This window comes from Aquarana catesbeiana, linkage group LG02, assembly GCF_042186555.1.
Source record: "Aquarana catesbeiana isolate 2022-GZ linkage group LG02, ASM4218655v1, whole genome shotgun sequence".
Taxonomy (NCBI): domain Eukaryota; kingdom Metazoa; phylum Chordata; class Amphibia; order Anura; family Ranidae; genus Aquarana; species Aquarana catesbeiana.
Genome location: NC_133325.1, coordinates 747,732,005 through 747,751,910, shown reverse-complemented (window position 1 = coordinate 747,751,910; position 19,906 = coordinate 747,732,005). Strand labels below are relative to the sequence as shown.

General features: G+C 43.9%; 1 protein-coding gene across 2 annotated transcripts in view; it reads right to left on the bottom strand.

Annotated features, from left to right (window-relative positions):
- The window catches only part of BACH1 (BTB domain and CNC homolog 1), an 85,539-nt gene that overhangs the window by 49,722 nt on the left and 15,911 nt on the right, over positions 1–19,906 (bottom strand). The window contains exon 1 of one of the 2 annotated variants that reach the window (XM_073617096.1): positions 14,417–14,543. The exons of the other annotated variant lie outside the window; for it this stretch is intronic. The gene's annotated coding sequence lies outside the window, so the exon portion shown is untranslated. Of the gene's footprint in view, positions 1–14,416; positions 14,544–19,906 lie in introns of those variants that run through there. 2 annotated transcript variants of the gene reach the window in all.

The following is a 19,906-nucleotide window of genomic DNA, read 5'->3' as shown; positions in this document are numbered from 1 at the left end:
TTGGGTATAGATGTTTGTTATGTGGATTCCTAGATTTGTCCTTTAACCACTTTCTGCCGGTGCAATAGCCAAAAGACGGCTACACCAGTGCGCTCAAGTCCTTCAGACTCAGCTGATCACAGATTGGGGTAAGGGGCCAATCACAGCAGCCCTTTACCACATGATCAGCTGTCAGCCAAGAATGTAAACACAAGCCGGTCACCTGCTTTTCTTTCCTCACGTTGACAGTGTAAGGAGAGATGAAGAGAGCCGATAACCGGCTCGTGTTAAAGGGACAACGGCACTGATAATCAGGGCACCGATTATCAGTGCAGTCCCAACAGTGCCCACCAGTGCGGTTAATCAGCACCCACAAGTGCCACCTCATCAGTGTCATCTATCAGCGCCCATCAGTGAAGGAGAATAATTACTTGTTTGCAAAAGTTTATAATGAAAAAGGGTTTTTGTTTTTTTTCAAAAGTTTTCGTTTGTAGTAGTTTTTTTCGTTTGTTTTACAAAAAGTAAAAAACCCCAGAGGTGATTAAAAGAAGGCTCTATTTGTGTGAAAAAAAAAAATGCAAAAAAGATGTAATTTGGGTACAGTGTTGCATGACTGCGCAATTGTCATTCAAAGTGCGACAGCGCTGAAAGCTGAAAATTGGCCTCAACAGGAAGGGGGTAAAAGTGCCCGGTAGGCAAGTGGTTAAGGCCGCCCAATCATTTTGGTGAGCGGTCAACATACAGGAACAGACCATAAAATAGATATGCAACAACGCACCTAAACGCCCGGTTGTAGGTTACGTGGGAATTGTGGTGTGCTGTAATGCATTTGCATCAGAGCTCCATTGCCTTAGTAAGTGGAGGTGCCATTCAAAATACTGAAACCACAGCATACTAATATACGTAACATGAGGTGTGTGCTGTGGTAACATGCATTACCGCAATACATAATATCGTAAAGGTGTGTTTCACCCTGAAAAGAACTGCCAAAAAACAAAGGAATTGGGGAAGGTGGGACTTTAAATTAAGCACTTAGTAGGTTGGTGGTCACTTTCGCTGGCATCCCCTGGGCTGCCAGTACCTCACCTTCTTTTTGAGTTTTCTTTGCACGACCCCTCCTTCTTCCCTCTATCACCTGTCTACTTCCCCATTTATGTCCACCTCACTATCCTTCATTTTCCTTCTGTATTTCCCCTTAGAGATGCCTTGGGGTCCCGTGCCCGCCCTGATCGCTGCCTGCTTGGTTGCCCCCGCTGGGCTGCCCACCACGGCCCCTGGTAGGGAATCCCGCCTGTTGTTCCTGGTGCCCTGTCAGAGTATCGGCAACCGATGGACCTAAATTGGTAGGTAAGCACTTCAATGTTGGTTGGGGCCTTACCCCACCCCACCATTACTTACGGACTGTTTTCTTTATCATACCCACTATAGATCATCATACACATGCTCCTGACGAGTGGCGGATTAGCCACGAAACGCGTAGAGCTAATTGATGCGTTGTTTTTTTTTTTAATTAATTACATCCAGATCTCAAACTCTTTATGCAAATTGTACCTCTACAGGCTAAAGTGAGGCCTCAGGTCCTGCAGGCAGTACCTCGCAACTACTATCACACCCAACCCAATTATAACAGGTTGAACTCTGGGAATTTTGTTATGGTTTTATTCATGATTTTGTACCATCATATATACCATTCTATTCCTATCTTGTCTGAACTTGTACCAATGATCGCATTTTGAGACATGTGTATTACCAGTTTATGGTTAACTGTATGTACTCTAATACCTACCCATTTCTTTGATATTAATACTATATGTATAGTTACCAACATTGTACACAAAAATAAAGTTCCCTCGTTCAGCTCAACCATCTTTGTGCTACTAAGTGCTTCATTTAAAGTCCCACCTTCCCCAATTCCTTTGTTTTTTGGCTTGTCAGGGATGGAAATATATGACCTTACCAGGTCATGATTTCAATTACAGTCCCGTAGAGATGGAAATACGTGACCTCACCAGGTCTTGGCTTCCCCAAAGTCCCTAGAATTCTTCTTCTCCCTCCCCTTTTTTTTTTGTATAACTGAAAAGAACTGCAAAAAAAAATAAACAGTTTGCTTTCTTAGGAAGTGTAATGCCGCGTACACACGGTCGGACTTTACGGCAGACTTTGCCCGGCGGACTTTTCGACGTACTTTACGACGGACTTTCTGAATGAACGGTCTGTCGAATTCGTACGTGATGACGTACGACCGGACTAAAACAAGGAAGTTCATAGTCAGTAGCCAATAGCTGCCCTAGCGTGGCTTTTTGTCCGTCGAACTAGCATATGGACGAGCGGACTTTTCGACCGGACTCGATTTCGACGGATTAATTTAAAACATGTTTCAAATCTAAGTTCGTCCAACTTTTGAGAAAACAAAGTCCGCTGGAGCCCACACACGATCGAATTGTCTGACGAAATCCAGTCCGCCGGGCAAAGTCTGCCGTAAAGTCCGCTCGTGTGTACGCGGCATAAGGAGTTAAAAAAATAAATAAATTTAAAAAATGGAGGACGACCCGAGTGCTCTCATGACACAATCAAAGTATCCCCTGGTATACAGCCTAATGATTTACTCCCAGAGTAGGACATCCAAGGTAATTTCTTCCAATAGTCACACCCTCACTGGCACAGCATGGCTGGGATCTCGCGGCCTCCCTGTCGGGCACAGACCACGCTGCAAGGGGCTTTAGGCACAATGTATACAGAAGTTGTAGTCAGAGTCTTCACTTGGAAATGCGATACCCTAACAACCAAAGCCTGAGATGTGCCTTGGCCTAGCTGGTCAGTATGCCTGAAAGAGGGCAAAAAGACACGAAAGCAGGTGTGATAAGAAAGTTTGATGAAGGATGGGTAACAATCCGTCTAGTAAAGTAGTGCGCGCCGGATGGCTTCAGTATACAGATCCGTATGTATCCACTATAGCTGGAGGAAAACCAACGTCCCATGAATTGGTGGTAAGAAGGGACCCCCCTATTGAAACCTGCAAAAGTGCCTAAAACCTAAATAAATGTCCCGTAAATGATTTGGACTGAGCCAAGAAAACCCAGACATGAGAACAAACTGCTTGTAGTGAGAGGATATGTGGGGAGGGAAGGGAGCAAGGACTGACCCAAGGAGCCCCTGCGAAACAATGGCCGAGAAGATCGAACACTTCAAAAAACGGACACCCGTTAAGTAGTTCTGCGAAATTCCCACGAACCCCTGGCCTGTCTATACTTGCTATGGGGAAGTTTGAGAGGGTGAGCCGCAAAAAAGGACGAACTGGCAAGAGTTTGCAGGGGTCTAAAATGCTGGATACCTGATGGATGTGTTCGATAGAGTTGGCGGATAAGGCCAATACGCTATGGCGATATACATCGTTAAACATGGAGAAACCATACCAGACACACAGAAAACTGGTCCCACATGATTTGATTGGGTTGTGCTTCTTCTTGTAACCTGACAACCAAGTCGGAGTCCTGAACAAGGGAAGGAGGGCCAGACTCCATCCTGGGGAAGAAGTCTCACGGCATGATTCAGCATACCCAAAGTGACTGTAAACCCCCCTTTATGGAACAGGTTGGGGATCGGACAAAAAATGAATGGTCTGACGTACCTGAGCAGTTCCCCAGGCAACCTCGCAATCAAGAGATTACAGCCAAGAGTGGAACCCAGAATAATGATGATATTTCGGCCCGGACCTACCACTTTGTGCGCCATCAAGTGGACGTTGACTCAGCCCATTATGGATCATTCCACCACCTATACACTTTAAAGGTTTTTTGTTTTTTTTTATTAAAAAACATAAATCTACGAAGTACTGGTCTGTGAACTTTTACCTGACAATATCCAAGTAGAGCAAAGGCTTGACTTTTTTTTGTGAGTTACAATGAAGATGTTTTCTGGCTAATCTGTAATGTGTTAGTAGATTGTCCGGGACACTGCAGAAACAGGTACAGTTCTGATGACTGGCTGTAGTCTGCCTCTCTACTATTAGGCTGTGGTCAGCATGTAGGTGAACAAGCCCTGTCTTGTTGGGGCAGTGCTCCATCTTTGTTCTGAATGTTCACCTAGCAGGACCCTGCAATGCACTCTAAATCAATGGCCAAAACATTTCATATAACCTTCAGAGAGGCAGAAATCCAAACTCGCTAAATGCACACATATGTACTTTTACTGCTACAGGGCGGCAGCTCTGTGCCGCATCACGTATAGATACTTCCAGATAGGGGGCGCACATGTGCTTTGCCAGCGGCCTGTTTCAGCTATGATTACACACAGCAGAAGCCGATCGGCAGGCGCCGGAGGTCTGCCGGCACCCACCGATCTTCAGGTGGAGACACAGAACTGAGATCTGCCTATGTAAACAAGGCAGATCTCAGTTCTGACGGTCGGGAAGGGATGGATTTTGTGTCCCTGTAAGGCAGGGAATAAATTCCATCTCTTCCCCTGGTAAAAGCACCTCACACAGTTCACATAAACACCGGTTAGTCACACAGTTAACCCTTTGATCGCTCCTGTTTAACCCCTTCCCAGACAGTGTCATTAGTGCACATTTTTAGCACTGATCATTGTATTAGTGTCACTGGTTCCAAAAATGTGTCAAAAATGTCAATTAGTGCCAGAATATCCGCCGCTATATCGCATATAAGTCGCTGATCACCGCAATTACTAATAAAATAAATAAATAAATGAATAAAAATATCCCATAAAATTGCAGAAGCTATAACTTTTGCGCAAACCAATCAATATAAGCTTATTGGGATTTGTTTTACCAGAAATATTTAGCAGAATACATATTGGCCTAAATTTGTAAAGAAATTAGATTTTTATTTTTTTATTGGACATGTTTTATAGCAGAAAGTGAAAAAAAAAATTTTTTTTTTTTCAAAATGGTTCACCTTTTTTTGTGTATTGCGCAAAAACTAAGACCCCTTTCACACTGGGGCGGTTTGCAGGCGTTATTGCGCTAAAAATAGCGCCTGCAAACCGCCCCTAAACAGCCTCCGCTGTTTGTTCAGTGTGAAAGCCCGAGGGCTTTCACACTGAAGCGGTGCGCTGGCAGGAGAAGAAAAAATCTCCTGTCAGCCGCTTCTTTGGAGCGGTGAAGGAGCGGTGTATTCACCGCTCCTGCCCATTGAAATCAAAGGGACACCGCAGCTATAGCCGCGCTATACGAGGGGTTTTAACCCTTTTTCAGCCGCCAGCGGGGGGTTAAAACCGCACTGCTAGCGGCTGAATACCGCGGTAAAACAGCGCTAAATATATCGCTGTTTTACCGCCGACGCCCCCTACCGCCCCAGTGTGAAAGGGGCCTAAAAGCAGAGGTGATCAAATAACACCAAAGGAAAACTCTATTTGTGGGAAAAAAATGATATAAATTTTATTTGGGTACAGTGTTGCATGGCTGCGCAATATCAGTTAATTTAACACAGTGCTGAAGGGAGGTAACTCTAATGGAAAGTTCGCCAAAATCTTGTGCGGTGATCTACGCAATGTCCAGCACTCCTCCCCCCCCCTCCACCTTCTGGGAGACACACAGGTCCCAGAAGACAGCAGGGACCATTCAGAAAGTGCAGCGCTACTCGCGCATGCGCAGTAGGAAAGGCTTCACTTCCCCTTTCCCTTAGTAAGGATGCCGACGCCTGCACCCAGAGCCAATTGACGGGTCGGCTTCAGGTGCCAACATCGTGGGCACCCTGTATAGGTAAGTGTCCTATATTAACCACTTAAGGACAGAGCCTGTTTCTGAGATTTGTTGTTTAAGTTAAAAACAAGTTTTTATTGCTAGAAAGTTACTTAGAACCCCCAAACATTATATATATTTTTTTAACACCGTAGAGAATAAAATGGCGATACATTGCAATACTTTCTATCACACCATATTTGCGCAGCAGTCTTACAAGCACACTTTTTTTGGAAAAAATACACTTTTTTGAATTAAAAAATAAGACAACAGTAAAGTTAGCCCAAAGATGTGAAAGATAAATGTTACACAGAGAAAACTGATACCCAACATGTCACGCTTCAAAATTGCGCCCGCTCGTGGAATGGCGACAAACTTTTACCCTTAAAAATCTCCATAGGCGATATTTAAAAAAATTCTACAGGTTGCATATTTTAAGTTACAGAGGAGATCTAGAGCTAGAATTATTGCTCTCGCTCTACCGATCACGGCGATAACTCACATGTGTGGTTTGAATACTGTTTCCATATGCGGGCGCTACTCACGTATGCGTTTGCTTCTGCACGCGAGCTCGGCGGGACGGGGTGCATTTTTTTTTTCTTATTCATTTTACCTTTTATTTTTACACTGTTTAAAAAAAAAAAAAATTGTCACTTTTATTCCTATTACAAGGAATATAAACATCCCTTGTAATAGAAAAAAAGCATGACAGGACCTCTTAAATATGAGCTCTGGGGTCAAAAAGACCTCACATCTCATATTTACACTAAAATGCAATTTTAAAAAAAATTGTCGTAAAAAAAAAAAAAAAAATGGCCATTCAAGAGCTGTAGGCAGAAGTGACGTTTTGAAAACATCCGATCGCCTCCGCCGCTGCCGACGGCTCCGGTAAGCGGCAGGAGGGCACCGGAGCGTGGCGGGAGGGGGGCCCCTATCCCGCTGCCGGTAAACATGACCTCATGGAGAATCCGCCACAGAGACCACTATTATCAGAAAATCGGGCTGCTCACTGAAGAAGAGGATACCGGGGCTATGGTAGCTAGCTGCCGAAGTATAACGACAGTGGGCAGTGCGGAAGTGGTTAAAAGTCAGCAGCTACAGTATTTGTAGCTGCTGACTTTTCATTTTTTTTCACCAGGGCGGAACTCCGCTTTAAAACACTTGCCTTATTCTCTGCTCTTACAGGCTTCCTTCTCTTCACATGACCAGCCCCCAAAGCGTTTTTATTTTGCTGCCTGGCCTGTCACAGCTCTCGGACATCATCATGTAAAATGTGGTGAGGGTGGTGAAGGCCCATCCACATCCTGAAAGACTAGAACAGTGTAGGAGAACAACGGCTGCCAGGAAGAGTGAGGAATAAGGGAAGTATTCCCACTTATATTTTTCTTCCCTTAGCCAAACAAGCATTTAATTCATGCAGTGCTAGGGAGGACCACACAGCCTGGAGTTGGGCTTTAAACATTTAAGCGTGAGATACAGCATTACCTTCTTATAACAGATGGGATTTACAGCACAAAACCCAAAGACATGGATCTCTGCCTAGGGGTAAGTGGGGGAAGACATGCAAATCATTCCTTTTTGCCATCTGTGCATCCAGAAACACTGGTGTAAATCCATACACTGGTCAACCATACCATTATGACCACGCACCTACCATACTGAGTAGGTACCCCTTCTGCCACCAAAACAGCCCAGACCCTTCAAGGCATGGACTCCACTAGACCTCTGAAGGTATGCTGTGCTATCTGGTACCAGGCAGTCAGTAGCAGATCCTGTAAGTTGTGAGATGGGTTCTCCATGGATCGGACTTGTTTTTTTCCAGCACATCCCATAGATTGAGATGTAGAGAATTTGGAGGACAAGTCAACATCTCAAACTCATTGTGTTCCTCAAGCCATTTTTGCAGTGTGGCAGAGCACATTATCCTGCTGAAAGAAGCCAATGCCGTCAAGGGAATACAACCAACCACCACCAAGATCAAATAAATCAAGATTTAGGCACACAGTTAACCCTTTGATCGCCCGATGAACCCCTTCCCTTCGTTTTTAGGCAGTTGCGTTTAACCTCGTTTTTCCAGAAACCAAAAAAATGGGTTCAGACGCAAACGTTTTCCACGTTTCAGACGCTAAACGCCGGTACTGCGTTTAGCCGTGTTTGCGTTTTATAAGTGTTTTTAAAGGAACCCTATTTTTTGGACCAGAAAAAGAATTATGATGGTAAACTGCAGCAGATAATGGCATTTTGCAACCCGACTTTGGGGTCCCATATCTCGGGGCCACTTGATGCTAGGAACCCCAAATTTGGTTTGCTAACACAGTGGAACTAACACTACAACACAACACTAAGCACTAAGTGGCCCTGAGATATGGGGCCCCAAAGTCAGGTCGGAAAATGTCATTCTCTGCTGCAGAAGTGCTTGACATTTTGCGACCCGACTTTGGGGCCCCGTATCTCAGGCCACTTAGTGCTAGGAACCCCAATATGGATATGGATATGGTGAAGTGCTAGTTCCACTGTGTTAGCACACTAAATTTGGGGTTCCTAGCATCAAGTGGCTCCGAGATACGGGGCCCCAAAGTTGGGTCACAAAATGTCACTCTCTGCTCTGCAGACGCTTCTAGACGCAAATGCGGTAAAACGCGGCATGCAAACGCGGCAAAACGGGCGTTTCTAAACGCCGGTTTCAGCTTTTAAAAACATGTGTTCAGCAGAGTTTGCGCTGGCGTCTCATGTGCATGAAGCCTAATTTATGGATCACTGCAATTATTAATAAAATATAAATAAATGAATAAAAATATCCCATAAATTGCAGAAGCTATAACTTCTGCGCAAACCAATCAATATACGACAATTGGGATTTGTTTTACCAGAAATATGTAGCAGAATACATATTGGCCTAAATCTGTGAAGAAATTAAATTTTTTGTTATTGGACATGTTTTATAGCAGAAAAGTAAAAAAAATAAAGATCGGCACAGTGGTGTAGTGGGTAGCACTCTCGCCTAGCAGTAAAAATGGTCACTGGTTCGAATCCCAACCACGACACTACCTGCCTGGAGTTTGTATGTTCTCCCTGTCCCTGCGTGGGTTTCCTCCGTGTACTCCGGTTTCCTCCCACACTCCAAAGATATGTTGGTAGGTTAATTGGATCCTGTCTAAATTGTCCCTAGTATATGAATGTGAGTTAGGGACCTTAGATTGTAAGCTCCTTGAGGGTAGAGACTGATGTGAATGTACAATGTATGTACAAAAGTGCTGCGTTAATTGATGGCGCTATATAAGTACCTGAAATAAATAAAAATAAATAAGATTGTGATGTACTGAGTTTTCTGACACTTTTCTATTGAGTTACAGTAGGTCTTCTACTGGATTGGACTACACGGCCCAACCTTCATTCCCCATGTGCATCAATAAGCCTGTCACTGGTTTTCCTTCCTTGGAACATATTTGGTAGGTCCCGACGACTGCAGACCGGGAACATCCCACAAGAGCTACAGTTTTGGAGATGCTGTGACCCAGTAGTCATCTGGCCATTACAAATACTCTGATTGGCTGAGTTGGAGAAGCAGGCTAATCACATCATGATCTCCAACATAGCCAGAGGAAGCTTTGTATTCATTGATAGAATACACAGCTACCTATGAACAGCTGAGCACCGCTCAGCCGTATGCTATTTTGTTTCGGGTGTGAGAAAGGGAGGTCTCATCTCACACCCAGAAGAACACACTGCTGTATACTGTACATAGATGGGGTTACCTAAAGTTGGTACAGCGTGCCCAACTGGTGCATGTTAGTGTCGAAAATAGTTTGTTTAGGCTAGCTTGGCCCAAGCAAGCTATTTAAAGTAAAAGTAAAGCTGGATATCATATCATAGCATATGTGTGAAAAAAACAAACATATGCAGCACATCTTCACAATACATGCACAGTTTGCCATGTTCTGTCTCTTTAAAATGCTGCATGTATGGAGGAAAAATTCATCACAAGGAGCCTCCAAGTTCCTGTAATGGGCCGACCAGAAATAGAGGATCAAGTAAGGCTGCTTGCATGGCGTTTCATTGTGTTCACGTGCCCGATTGCAGTATGTATCCAAGTCCTGCCTATATGTCAGGGAAAAGATAAACTAAAACCATATGTAGCTCTCCTCTACAATGCATGTACTCTCCCCCATGTTCTCTCTCCTTACAAATGCTGCAGGAACAGAGAACTACCTGTTGATCTGCCAGACATCTGGCGTGCTCCTAATATCCCAATTGGGTTGACCAAGTCCTTTACTGCACTGCCCTAGTAACATTATCAGCCCTGCCTGGGATCTCCCACGCTGGACTACAGAACACCTCCCCCATTATGTTATAGAGATTAAGATCCTAGGAGCATCTGCAGACACCCAATACAATCAGAATCTACAAATAAAATCAAAATGCAACTCACACAAACGCGTCGTAAAAACAAAAATAAAAACCACACACACAAAACACAGCACTTATATGTGGAAAATAAAGTTTATATTTCTTATTTATGATTTAAAGCCTAACTCAGAGCAGAAACAACTTAAGCTGTGTATACATGTAGAGGTTTTATTTTTATTTCAACTGGAAAGTTGAACGTAAAAAAACAAAGCAGAGATCTCTCCTGCTGTTCTACTGTATTCTGCCTCCTTGCCAAAATACACAGATCAGCGCTGCAGTCATTGGCTGCAAGTTCAGAGCGAATGCTGGTTTTCCATCAAGACCGTTTGACAGAAGCCAGTCGTTGTTGAACAGACATTGGTACACACACACACTATATATATATATATATATATATATATATATACACATATACACACACACACATATATACACACACACACACACACACACAGTCAACCAGTTCTTGCTAAACAGGACAACCTTCAATAGGCGTGTGCTTAACATTGTCTCATCATCCCCAGCAGTAGATGAAGAATATGGTGCTAATGCTTCTAGGGGAGATCCAACACAGAGAAATAGTTACCTCAATCCGCGGAGTCTGTCTGTAAGCAAAGTGCAAACATGAGAAACTATTTATTTGTTAAATCTGCACCCGAGGCTGGGAAAGTCTGCTGTGGTATCAGACACATGGAGGACACGTACACCATGTATATGACCAGTCCTCTCCCTGTATACAGAACACAGACATGTATATGACCCGTCCTCTCCCTGTATACAGAACACAGACATGTATATGACCCGTCCTCTCTGTATACAGAACACAGACATGTATATGACCCGTCCTCTCTCTGTATACAAACACAGACATGTATATGATCCGTCCTCTCCCCGTATACAGAACACAGACATGTATATGACCCGTCCTCTCCCTGTATACAGAACACAGACATGTATATGACCCGTCCTCTCTGTATACAGAACACAGACATGTATATGATCCGTCCTCTCCCCGTATACAGAACACAGACATGTATATGACCCGTCCTCTCTGTATACAGAACACAGACATGTATATGACCCGTCCTCTCTGTATACAGAACACAGACATGTATATGACCCGTCCTCTCTGTATACAGAACACAGACATGTATATGACCCGTCCTCTCTGTATACAGAACACAGACATGTATATGACCCGTCCTCTCTGTATACAAAACACAGACATGTATATGACCCGTCCTCTCTGTATACAAAACACAGACATGTATATGACCCGTCCTCTCTGTATACAGAACACAGACATGTATATGACCCGTCCTCTCTGTATACAGAACACAGACATGTATATGACCCGTCCTCTCTGTATACAGAACACAGACATGTATATGACCCGTCCTCTCTGTATACAGAACACAGACATGTATATGACCCGTCCTCTCTGTATACAAAACACAGACATGTATATGACCCGTCCTCTCTGTATACAGAACACAGACATGTATATGACCCGTCCTCTCTCTGTATACAGAACACAGACATGTATATGACCCGTCCTCTCTGTATACAGAACACAGACATGTATATGACCCGTCCTCTCCCTGTATACAGAACACAGACATGTATATGACCCGTCCTCTCTCTGTATACAGAACACAGACATGTATATGACCCGTCCTCTCTGTATACAGAACACAGACATGTATATGACCCGTCCTCTCTGTATACAGAACACAGACATGTATATGACCCGTCCTCTCCCTGTATACAGAACACAGACATGTATATGACCCGTCCTCTCTGTATACAAAACACAGACATGTATATGACCCGTCCTCTCTGTATACAGAACACAGACATGTATATGACCCGTCCTCTCTGTATACAGAACACAGACATGTATATGACCCGTCCTCTCTCTGTATACAGAACACAGACATGTATATGACCCGTCCTCTCTCTGTATACAGAACACAGACATGTATATGACCCGTCCTCTCTGTATACAGAACACAGACATGTATATGACCCGTCCTCTCTGTATACAGAACACAGACATGTATATGACCCGTCCTCTCTGTACACAGAACACAGACATGTATATGACCCGTCCTCCTCTCTGTATACAGAACACAGACATGTATATGACCCGTCCTCTCTGTATACAGAACACAGACATGTATATGACCCGTCCTCTCCCTGTATACAGAACACAGACATGTATATGACCCGTCCTCTCCCCGTATACAGAACACAGACATGTATATGACCCGTCCTCTCCCCGTATACAGAACACAGACATGTATATGACCTGTCCTCTCTGTATACAGAACACAGACATGTATATGACCCGTCCTCTCCCTGTATACAGAACACAAACATGTATATGACCCGTCCTCTCCCTGTATACAGAACACAGACATGTATATGACCCGTCCTCTCTCTGTATACAGAACACAGACATGTATATGACCCGTCCTCTCTCTGTATACAGAACACAGACATGTATATGACCCGTCCTCTCCCCGTATACAGAACACAGACATGTATATGACCCGTCCTCTCTGTATACAGAACACAGACATGTATATGACCCGTCCTCTCTGTATACAGAACACAGACATGTATATGACCCGTCCTCCTCTCTGTATACAGAACACAGACATGTATATGACCCGTCCTCCTCTCTGTATACAGAACACAGACATGTATATGACCCGTCCTCTCTGTATACAGAACACAGACATGTATATGACCCGTCCTCTCTGTATACAGAACACAGACATGTATATGACCCGTCCTCTCTGTATACAGAACACAGACATGTATATGACCCGTCCTCCTCTCTGTATACAGAACACAGACATGTATATGACCCGTCCTCTCTGTATACAGAACACAGACATGTATATGACCCGTCCTCTCCCCGTATACAGAACACAGACATGTATATGACCCGTCCTCTCCCCGTATACAGAACACAGACATGTATATGATCCGTCCTCTCCCTGTATACAGAACACAGACATGTATATGACCCGTCCTCCTCTCTGTATACAGAACACAGACATGTATATGACCCGTCCTCCTCTCTGTATACAGAACACAGACATGTATATGACCCGTCCTCCTCTCTGTATACAGAACACAGACATGTATATGACCCGTCCTCCTCTCTGTATACAGAACACAGACATGTATATGACCCGTCCTCCTCTCTGTATACAGAACACAGACATGTATATGACCCGTCCTCTCTCTGTATACAGAACACAGACATGTATATGACCCGTCCTCTCTGTATACAGAACACAGACATGTATATGACCCGTCCTCTCCCTGTATACAGAACACAGACATGTATATGACCCGTCCTCTCCCCGTATACAGAACACAGACATGTATATGACCCGTCCTCTCCCCGTATACAGAACACAGACATGTATATGACCCGTCCTCTCCCCGTATACAGAACACAGACATGTATATGACCCGTCCTCTCCCCGTATACAGAACACAGACATGTATATGACCCGTCCTCCTCTCTGTATACAGAACACAGACATGTATATGATCCGTCCTCCTCTCTGTATACAGAACACAGACATGTATATGACCCGTCCTCTCTGTATACAGAACACAGACATGTATATGACCCGTCCTCCTCTCTGTATACAGAACACAGACATGTATATGACCCGTCCTCTCTGTATACAGAACACAGACATGTATATGACCCGTCCTCTCCCCGTATACAGAACACAGACATGTATATGACCCGTCCTCTCCCCGTATACAGAACACAGACATGTATATGACCCGTCCTCTCTCTGTATACAGAACACAGACATGTATATGACCCGTCCTCTCTGTATACAGAACACAGACATGTATATGACCCGTCCTCTCTCTGTATACAGAACACAGACATGTATATGACCCGTCCTCTCTCTGTATACAGAACACAGACATGTATATGACCCGTCCTCTCTGTATACAGAACACAGACATGTATATGACCCGTCCTCTCTCTGTATACAGAACACAGACATGTATATGACCCGTCCTCTCTGTATACAGAACACAGACATGTATATGACCCGTCCTCTCTCTGTATACAGAACACAGACATGTATATGACCCGTCCTCTCCCTGTATACAGAACACAGACATGTATATGACCCGTCCTCTCCCTGTATACAGAACACAGACATGTATATGACCCGTCCTCTCCCTGTATACAGAACACAGACATGTATATGACCCGTCCTCTCCCTGTATACAGAACACAGACATGAATATAATGTGTACATAGATCGGTCACACACTTACAACACTCGGATCTCATCGGTCCCGATCCCAACCTGCACCGTCCGGATCGTACTCTGGAGTTCCCAGCCAGCCGAAGGACCCGGAAGTGATGTCAGTGATGGAGGGGAGGGGGCGGGGATTGCGGTACTCACACACTCAGCACACAAGTTCCGGGAAAGAAAGTTACCTGGTTGAGTTGTGTCTGTGTACACAGAGATATGTGTATGGAGGGGGGAGGAATTAGTGAGTGGTGTGATCTCTGTATTGTAGTCAGTATGGTGGGGGCTGTATATAATGGGGTGCAGTGTGATCTCTGTATTGGGGTCAGTATGGTGGGGGCTGTATATAATGGGGTGCAGTGTGATCTCTGTATTGGAGTCAGTATGGTGGGGGCTGTATATAATGGGGTGCAGTGTGATCTCTGTATTGGGGTGCAGTATGGTGGGGGCTGTATATAATGGGGTGCAGTGTGATCTCTGTATTGGGGTGCAGTATGGTGGGGGCTGTATATAATGGGGTGCAGTGTGATCTCTGTATTGGAGTCAGTATGGTGGGGGCTGTATATAATGGGGTGCAGTGTGATCTCTGTATTGGGGTGCAGTATGGTGGGGGCTGTATATAATGGGGTGCAGTGTGATCTCTGTATTGGAGTCAGTATGGTGGGGGCTGTATATAATGGGGTGCAGTGTGATCTCTGTATTGGAGTCCGTATGGTGGGTGCTGTATATAATGGGGTGCAGTGTGATCTCTGTATTGGGGTCAGTATGGTGGGGGCTGTATATAATGGGGTGCAGTGTGATCTCTGTATTGGAGTCCGTATGGTGGGTGCTGTATATAATGGGGTGCAGTGTGATCTCTGTGTTGGGGTCAGTATGGTGGGGGCTGTATATAATGGGGTGCAGTGTGATCTCTGTATTGGAGTCAGTATGGTGGGGGCTGTATATAATGGGGTGCAGTGTGATCTCTGTATTGGAGTCCGTATGGCGGGGGCTGTATATAATGGGGTGCAGTGTGATCTCTGTATTGGGGTGCAGTATGGTGGGGGCTGTATATAATGGGGTGCAGTGTGATCTCTGTGTTGGAGTCAGTATGGTGGATGCTGTATATAATGGGGTGCAGTGTGATCTCTGTATTGTAGTCAGTATGGTGGGGGCTGTATATAATGGGGTGCAGTGTGATCTCTGTATTGGGGTGCAGTATGGTGGGGGCTGTATATAATGGGGTGCAGTGTGATCTCTGTGTTGGGGACTGGGGAGCAGTATAGAATGCACTTTTTGGTTAAGTTCTTTTGGCAGATAGCATGTCTAATTTTATTTATTTTTTTTTTTTTTGTAATGCACAATAAAAAAATTGTGAAGAATAATACTTGGCTATGTGTTTTGCTTCAAATGAAAGTTTGGGAGTAGGCAGTTATATTTTGAAACATACAATGTAAAATTAAAAAGGGACACCAACATATCTTGTATCTTTGATCTTATAAACTACGGGATAATGGTGTTGTCGTAACTTGCACAAAAAAAAAAAAAAATAATAATAATATTTTTGATATCACTAGAAAAAAAGCCTTTGAAAATGTGTTTGCAATAACTCCATCAGTATCACCAGCAAAGCAACTTCATTATTATCCCATTAAAGAAGAAGAGAATTGTGCGCTGAATTTGGAGATTTCATAATTTGCCGCGTCACAAATGTTATTTCTCCATTACGAACGCTAGTTTACAAGACCGACCGCTTCTGCTTCTGAACATGCGTGTTTGTACTTTGGACTTTTGTCCGACAGACTTGTGTACACATGATCAGAAGGTCCGACAACAGACATTTGTTAGCGGAAAATTTGAGAACATGCTAGCCAACATTTGTTGGCAGAAAGTCCGACAACAAATGTCCGATGGAGCATACACATGGTCGGACTTACTGCCAACAAGCTCACATCCAACATTTTCGCGGCATTACAGAGGAGGTCTAGGGTTAGAATTATTGTTCTCGCTCTACCAATCGCGGCGATACCTCACGTGTGGTTTGAACACCGTTTTCATATGCGGGCGCTACTCACGTATTCGCTTCTGCACATGAGCTCGGCGGGACGGGGCGCAATTTCAAAAAAATAAATTTCTTATTTATTTTACCTTTTTTATTTTTTATTTTTACGCTGTTCTTTAAAAAAAAAAAATGTTTCACTTTTATTCCTATTACAAGGAATGTAAACATCCCTTGTAATAGAAAAAAAGCATGACAGGACCTCTTAAATATGAGATCTGGGGTCAAAAAGACCTTAGATCTCATATTTACACTAAAATGCAATAAAAAAAAAAAAGGTCATTTAAAAAAAAAATGTCCCTTTTAAGAGCTATGGACGGAAGTGACCTTTTGACGTCGCGTCCGCCCTGCAATGTTGAGGAGACGTGTGGGGGCCATCTTCCCCTCACCTCATCTCCATACCTAGCAAAGGAGAAGATCTGATCGCCTCGCTGCTGCTGACAGCTCCGGTAAGATAATTTTTTTTTTTTTTCTCCAAATAGCCAAAAAATGAAAAACGCCTGTAAACGAAACGTGGCTAAACATGAGTTACCGCATTTACAAGCTGTTACAGGCATTTGGTTTTCACATGCCTCTGAACATCCGTCCTGAACGCATTTTTTTGCGTTCCAAAAAATGCTTCTAAACTAAACTGCCTGGAAATGACTATAAATGACCCTGTGTACATGTACTGATAAGATAACATAGAGGAGAGTTCAGGGGCAGCTGAAAAACAATGCCCAACTTCTCCTAAACGTCCGTTTACCAGCAGCAGTGTACATGAAGCCAAAGTAGAAAGTACTGTGTTTTTTTTCAAAATTTTTGGTATTTTTTTGTTTATATAATAAAAAATATAAAACCCAGTGGTGATCAAATGCCATCAAAAGAAAGCTCTATTTGTGTGAATAAAATTTATACAAATTTCATTTGCGTACAGAGTTGTATGACCGCGCAATTGCCAGTTAAAGTCGCACAGTGCAAAAAATGGCCTGGTCATGAAGGGGGTAAAGCCTTCCGGTGGTCAAGTGGTTGAATAGCTTGCTGGCCAGTAGTCCTACTAAGTAATCCTCTTGTGACTTCACTATCCAGTCTTTTAAAAACTCCATGCACACCTTGTCTTAAAAAAACTTTGCTGCTGCATGTGATGATTGGCAACACAGGTAAAACATGGGTAAAGCATATCTAAATTGCACCATATCTCTCACAAAGGGGAGTGGATGAAGTCTGAGACTTGTGTCTGCTGATCCCAGCCCTTATAAAATCATTCCAGGTATGGACATTTTATACATAGTTACATTGGCCCAATGTACAGTAATGCCCCGTACACACGAGCGGAATTTCTGTCAAAAAAAGTGTGATGAGAGCTTTTGGTCGGATATTCCGACCGTGTGTGTGTATGCTCCATCCAACTTTTTCTGTCTGAATTTCCGCCAACAAAAGATTGAGAGCTGGTTCTCTATTTTTCCGACGGAAAAATTTCTTCATGGAAATTCCGTTCGTCTGTATGAAATGCCGACGCACAAAAAAACACGCACGCTCGTAAACAATTCGACGCATGCTCAGAAGCGTTGAACTTCATTTTCTCGGCTCGTCGTAGTGTTGTACGTCACCGCGCTCTGGACGGTCGAAAGTTCAAAGAACTTTTGTGTGACCGTGTGTATGCAAGCCAAGCTTGAGCGGAATTCCGTTGGAAAAACCATCCAAGATTTTTCCAACGGAAATTCCGCTCGTGTGTACACGGCACTACTATATATATATATATATATATATATATATATATATATATATATATATATATATATATATATATACACCATACCTGACCGACACCTCAATTGCTTCCAAGTCCTGAACTGAGCAGGTGGCCTGCTGAATTCTGAACACAGGAGGTTGGCCGCTCAGCATGGGCGCCATTCAGAGAAGGCTTTGCATTTTATTTGAGCCCTTTCACACTGGGGCGGGGGGCGGCGTTGGCGGTAAAACGCCGCTATTATTAGCAGCGTTTTACCGTCGGGGTAAAACCGCCCCGCTAGCGGCCGAGAAAGGGTTAAATACCACAGCAAAGCGCCTCTACAGAGGCGCTTTGCCGGCGGTATAGCCGCGCCGTCCCATTGATTTCAATGGGCAGGAGTGGTGAAGGAGCGGTATACACACCGCTCCGAAGATGCTGCTAGCAGGACTTTTTTTACCGTCCTGCCAGCGCATCGCTCCAGTGTGAAAGCCCTCGGGGCTTTCACACTGGAATGCAAGCAGCGGCACTTTCAGGTCGGTTTGCAAGCGCTATTATTAGTGCAATAGCGCCTGCAAACCGCCCCAGTGTGAAAGGGCTCTTAATGAGGGCAAAGCGTTCTCTGATTGGATAGGGTGGAGAGCATGACATCACTGCCCTGCCTCTCTACCTTGTCCAATCCGAGAATGTTTTGTATTAATTTGGAAAATGCAAAGCATTCACCGAATGGCGCCTGTGCTGCGAGGCTGACCTTCAAGTGGAGATCACTGGAGTAGTGGTGTCTACTTCAGTGATTTCCAGGGAGATCGGCCAGGTATAAAATATGTATAGTTACATTTGTCCAAGCTGGACCAGTGTAACTATGTATAAAATATCTATACCTGGTACTCTTCTATAATTGACCTGCCCAATGCCAATGAACCAGCATCAGTGTAAACCTAGCCATACATGGTAGTGGTGCACCAAAATTAAAATTCTGGACTGAAACCGAAAAATCAGGATGCGCTTTGCCAAAAACCGAAACCGAAATGGACAGTTTTTTGTTTTTTTTTTAAATGTAAATTTAATTATTGTGGCTGGCGTTTTTGCATTGAAGTCAATGGGACGCGATTTTGCATTGAAGTCAATAGGATGCACTTTTGCATTGAAGTCAATAGGATGCAATTTTGCATTGAAGTCAATAGGATGCGATTTTGCATTGAAGTCAATAGGACGCGATTTTGCATTGAAGTCAATAGGACGCGATTTTGCATTGAAGTCAATGGGACGCTATTTTGCATTGAAGTCAATGGGACGCAATTTTCCATTGAAGTCAATGGGACGCAGCATGCCATCATCGGAACATTTTTTTTTTTGGCGGCTGATATATCGGTGCATCCCTAATACATGGCATGATTTTCTCTTGTTCAGCCCACAGACAGAACAAGAGAAAGGCAGTCAATTCCCCCCCTAAACAGTGTGGATGGAAGAATCCCTGCTGGTTATTGTATTTAGCAGCCGCAGCACTTATGGCTGTCTGAATACAATCGTCTTGCTGAAAAGTGACTGCATCTAATAGGATGCAGTCGCTGTTCAGCCAACAGTTTTCCACCTCACCCAGTCATTTTTAAATCAAATGTCTTTTTGTCTTTTTGTTTTTTTTTTTTGTTTTTAGAGCCAGGTGATGCTTACAGGGTCACCCTTAGATGGAATTTCAGTAGTATTTAGACAAAATTAGAATTGTCCATGACCAGCCTAAGGCTGGGTTCAGACTTGTGCGATCACAA